Source organism: Helicoverpa armigera, chromosome 6, assembly GCF_030705265.1.
Source record: "Helicoverpa armigera isolate CAAS_96S chromosome 6, ASM3070526v1, whole genome shotgun sequence".
NCBI classification, from domain to species: domain Eukaryota; kingdom Metazoa; phylum Arthropoda; class Insecta; order Lepidoptera; family Noctuidae; genus Helicoverpa; species Helicoverpa armigera.
The window spans coordinates 8261781-8267652 of NC_087125.1; the positions used below are offsets into that span (position 1 = coordinate 8261781).

A 5872-nucleotide genomic window follows, 5' to 3' on the forward strand; every position below is an offset into this window, starting at 1 on the left:
TAAAATAAATAAGGCCACATTCTATGTAATGAAAAACCAAAGAAGTGCAAAAAAAGTCACTCATTACAAAATTACAAAGAGATAAGGAAATATAAGAAGCTTACAATACTTACGTCTTAACCCTGCTACTTACGGAGGTGCATTTTATCTTAGCAGCATTACACCGTGGCGTTGCAGTGTGGCGCGCTGAGCAATTGGTCCTTAGAGCTGAGTCGTGCCTAACGAACCGTAAGCGACTTACACGATGCAAGTATTGCAATGTTAACTAGGTATTCTTTCACGAAACACAACATCTTCTTAATTTTTCTCTAAGCAGAATAGTGCCTTTTGTACACCCCACATTTGGTTGCATCTTTATGCAGGTTTATTAAGTGTATGTGATAGGGAGGGAGTCTATTTTAAAACTTTACTGCTACTTAGGGATGCTAATGAGATATTATTAAAAAAAATAAGATGACCTAGAATTTGAAGCATGGACATTACTGTACCGACAGAAACTAGACAGTTTACAAGTTATGCTTCTTAATTTTGAACCAAATACGTAAAAATTTGACCAACAATAAACATAAAGAGCAGCGATAAAAACACAAAGTTGTTCAAATAAGTCAGTAAAGTCTATAAGTAAACATAAAGTGAGTGTAGTAAGTGCAACACATAAATAAAGCTCTTCGCCCAGCCGGTGAGAGTGGGGCAGTAAAGGTTAATACAAACTTTTTATCGATTAGCACTTTATCCTTTGTTAGACTTTCTAACAACCAACTAGAGACATGGTAATCGGCCTTTTACAGCTTAGCTGGGATTGTATCTTAAGGCGAAAGGATAGGCCAAACTACAAAATTGACCTCTTTTTGAAACACTTCTACCAGGCCTCTGTCACTCGACGTACTTGCGCGCGATAAATGCCTACCGCTCGCTGGGTTACCGGTAGCCCCACGCGGCTCAGGGCGCACAACAGTCACACGCGCCGCGCGCGCTCCAATATTATTATTTTTATTTCGTGGCATGTTATGCTGTGGGTTTTTATTAGGTTTTTAAGCTACCTAACAAACTGATGGATTATTTTGAATTGTGTTGATTTATATGCGACTATTGTAAGATTTAGAAACATTTTATATTTATGAACTTATTCTATTTTATTTTAAATAAATTAATACTTATGTACTTTATGATTTTAACAAGAGATCATTAGGTACTTATTTTACTTTAGATACCTACTTAGTTATATGAACTGTATTGTGAGTTTTAACTGCCTCGTTGGTCTAGCTGTCGCAAGTGCGGCTGCTGAGCACGAGGTCTCGGGTTCGATTCCCGAGTCGGGCCGAAATCGCTTTGTGGGTTTTAGAAGACTTTCACAAAGCAGCCCGGAGCCTGGAAGTTGGTGATTGATACACCCGTGCATCGGAGAGCACGTAAATGTCGGTCCTGCGCCTGATCTCTCTCCGGTCGTGTCGGATTTGCCGTCCCATCGGGTTATGAGAGTGAAGGAATAGGGAGTGCACCTGTGTCTGCGCAAATGTTTGTGCACTATAATATGTCCTGCGCAATTGGCTGATCTCCTTAAATGAGAACAGTCGCCGTAGCCGATAATCGGCTAGGAGGACATCATCATTGTGAGTTTTGTAGCTCAAAACACATCTCGAGTGTAAGTAGGTATAGTTCTGGTCCAACTTAATGACGACTCGGAACATTACGCGTGTCGCTACGCAGAAACCAATTTTAGGTATGTATCAACACTCGACGGAGTTGTACCATATGGGGTATGGCCAGGCCTCTGTCACTCGACGTACTTGCGCGCGATAAATGCCTACCGCTCGCTGGGTTACCGGTAGCCCCACGCGGCTCAGGGCGCACAACAGTCACACGCGCCGCGCGCGCTCCAATATTATTATTTTTATTTCGTGGCATGTTATGCTGTTGGTTTTTATTAGGTTTTTTAAGCTACCTCACAAACTGATGGATTATTTTGAGTTGTGTTGGTTTATATGCGACTATTGTAAGATTAAGAAACATTTTATATGTATGAACTTATCTAGTAATTCAATTTTTTTTAAATAAATGAATACTTATCTACTTTATGATTTTAACAACAAAGATCATTAGGTACTTATTTTACTTTAGATACCTACTTAGTTATATGAACTGTATTGTGAGTTTTGTAGCTCAATAAACATCTTGAGTGTAAGTAGGTATAGTTCTGGTCCAACTTAATGACGACTCGGAACATTACGCGTGTCGCTACGCAGAAACCAATTTTAGGTATGTATCAACACTCGACGGAGTTGTAGGTACCATATGGGGTATGGCACTTGTGCTCGAAAAATAGTTGGAAACCGCCTTTGATTTTGACGAAAGCTTTACTTAAGTACTTACCTATGCTTACGTATTAGGTAATATTTAGTAATAATATGAACTAAAGAAAAATATTCTTGATATTACTTTTTATTTAAAAACTCGTTTTTAAAAAGTCTATTTTAAAATAAGTATCCTATCGTTTTCCTACTTAAATATTAATAAATTGTAAGAAGCAACCCTAAGCACGGCCACGGCACGGTTGCGGTCACTGAACTGTGCGCTATCGCATTGGAATAACAATCAAGCGCTCGAGCTTTTAAGGTTCATTTTATAATGCAGCTAGGAATTTGTAGGTAGTTGGGGAACTTGTAGGTGCTTATAACAGTAGGTATGGACTTTTTTGTATGGAGTGATTTATCTGTTACGTAGTAACTATTATATAATCTGTGCTTCTACTACTAGACGAATGGACCAAATAATATAAAAAAAAAACCTGATGCGCATAACATATTTCATTTTCAATTTTAAGTTATTATTTTTAATTATGGTTATTGAGGGAATGATTTCCATGCGAAATAGATAAGATAAAACATAATAACATCACAAAAGTAACGAGGGTGCTATGATGAAACAATCATTTAAAGATTTTTTAGAGAAGCGAAAGATGAAAGACTTAGTTTTAAACCAAACGGTCTAAGGCTTAGGATACACAGACGATAAAAGACGATATAATGCAAAATAAATCCTTAATTTTTTTTTAAAAGGGCATCTTGTCAAATACCCTTAAGTATTTTTCTTTCTTTTAAAATGTTTGGGCCAATAGTCGAAAGATTACGGTACATTACGCCATAAGTCGCTCTAATGGCCCTATCGAACTTTGTTTTAAGAAAGTCACGGATTCACAAATAAAAGATGGCCTCAGTTTAAAGCTTATTTTATACGAAATCTCTTTTGTTTATTTCTTTCTTCAGAAGTCGATCCCTTTACATTTACGTGCTGAAAAAACAACCATAGTGCTATGCTTCTTGATTTTGATTGAATTGAAACCATACATTGAATTGTATACTTTTTACTGTTTTATATATTTGTTTACATATCTATTCATGTATGAAAACTAAAATATAATTCAATATTAAACATATACACCCACTCTTTTTTTGGTGGTTTTTTGGTAAAAATAATAAATCTTTTTATTCACAACACTCTAGATTATTACATAAGTAACCAATTATTACATTTATAAGAGCTTCGCGCGAGACAACGCAATTTTATCACATCTTATTCGTTGTTTATATTAAAACCGAAGTAATTTTGGGAGTGTCCAAATGTTAATAATAATAATACAGTCTGAGTAAAAGAACCCGAATGTCCTTCATAACTACATTGGAGATATAAATTATCTTCAATGTAGTTAAGTCTGGGTAGCTGGAACATTTTGATTGCTTTCGTACTAATTAAAACTAAGATAATTTGCGGGAGACGACTTTGACGAGCACCGAAAGATTACGAAATGGATTTAAATGCTTTGCTTAAAGAGGTAAAAGTTTTTTTTACTTTATAGAGGTAACTATTAATCAGTTAAATATTGATATTTTACTTTGCTAGAGCGATGTCAATTTAATCACTTGACATTTACGTTACTAAGGTCTCTTTGAAATAAGGTTCCTAATATTAGAAAACTATTTTAAGCTACAAAATTCAATTAAAAGCATGTTAAACTACTACGCAGTGTCACAGAATTATGTCAACTTGTCTAAATTTATCCGAAGAAACATCTTTCATAATAAGCGGACGTTATATTGAAAAATTAACTCGATCACTTATAGAATAAACAAAACTCTCACAATAGTCCTTGCTTTATTCATTATGATTTGTGAAAATGGCTTAGTCGTCGTAAAATCATTAGATACTTGGTCAGTAAAGTTAGAAGCGACGTTCACCGCCCCGGGAATGCTGGACGAACTCAAATTACTTCAACTACTAGACACCAACTCCTACAAATATTCATTTTAAAGTACCACGTTTATACTTAGAATGATAAAAGTTACATAAAATACTTGAATCTAACATATACTCGTACAAAGTCAGTCAAAACGACATAACTGCAGTTATAAATCTAAGTCCACGTTTAAAACAAACTGGGCACTACGCCCGAGTACATAAAACATATAAAAATATATAAAAGTAGCAACTATAAGCGGTCAGTTTGTTACACAACTTCTGAAAGGCAAGTTACATGCAATCTCGAACGTCAGACGTGAACTAGTTATTATGAACTTGGTTGGCGACAGACAATAATTAATTAATTTGTTGGTAAGGTATTAAGTTAAGAGCGACTTATGCCCGTTTTCACCAACAACCTCTTACCGTTTCCCTATCTAAAAGCTACTTTTAATAAGGACCCCTCCCAATTTGACACCTACCTAAATTCATTTTCACCACACTTGTACATGGATCCCTTAAGTAAGTGACAGATTACTAGTTCTACAAACGATAATGCAAAGTCGATATTTTATCGATAAAATGATTTTTCTCTACTTCTTAAGAAATAAACGTCTATCGAGTATATATTGCTAAAGCCTGTGAGTTTTTTTTCTTGTGATGTTATTTTAATTTAACTTAAACTACATTACGCTATGTTTTATGCAATAAAACAGTAAAGAGGTTTTCTATAGGTGAATTTTTACCTATGTCATTCGCGCGTTTGTCAAATTGACTGATGTGTTTGTGTACATAGAGTGAGGTTAATTTTGGGTTTATTATTGTTGAATAGATAAGTTTATTTTGGCAGAGAAGAGAAAACGAGGATAAACCTTTCTTGCAGAAGAAAAAGACAAGCTAGTGAAATTGCTGACGTCTCATAGAGACACAATATTAAACAAAAAACGGATGGGACCACGAACGAAGCCAAAAACAAAGCTTGGATCTAGTTACAAATAGTTTTAATGCGATAGGAACCGTTTACAGGTAAATGTGAATAATATCTGTGTAATATAATATAAGATATTGCCGTTCAACTGTGTTCCTTGTTTTACTGTCGACTTCATTGTATTTTTGCTCTCCATGAGTTGATGGATTTAAATATGGGGTTAAAATTATACATTTATTTAGTTTCAGGTGGTGCGAGAAATTGGAAAGACGTGTAAAAACATGCTGCGCCCAGCCCACCTCAAATTGAATTGGTGCAGGAGGATGATGATAATGTTTGGTACATCATATGAGGACTAATATTAAAATATTTGTTTACTATCTTTGTTTTAATTTATATATTTTATTATGTTCAATATTAGCCTACTTCTTACCTCCAGAGGGTATCCCCTATCACCTAGGAGATAGGCTCCTCCATATTCACCATTTTCGAATCATTGGTATCTACTGCAGTTTTGGTATTTAAGGCCAATTCAAACCTGAGCGATATTCGCTGCCGCTGTGGGTAGAGGTAGATACCGCACGGGTTTCGCTCAGGTATTTAGTATCAAGTATAGTTACCGGCACGGATATTGAGCTCTCGACGGAAGAGTGGGGATCGCTTTGCGCACTGTACACAAGGCAATAAACCAATAAATGTCTTCTGCGCAGG

The 5872-nt window shown here is 35.6% G+C and overlaps 1 long non-coding RNA gene across 2 annotated transcripts; it reads left to right on the forward strand.

Moving 5' to 3' along the window:
* The first annotated feature begins 4624 nt into the window (after window positions 1–4624).
* LOC135117029 (uncharacterized) lies at window positions 4625–5539 on the forward strand. Of its 2 annotated transcripts, none has more exons than XR_010276596.1 (2): window positions 4625–5259; window positions 5404–5539. It is a non-coding gene; the product is annotated as an uncharacterized LOC135117029 (long non-coding RNA). The 2 variants fall into 2 exon arrangements; XR_010276597.1 differs by having other exon boundaries at window positions 5410–5539.
* Window positions 5540–5872: the final 333 nt, after the last annotated feature.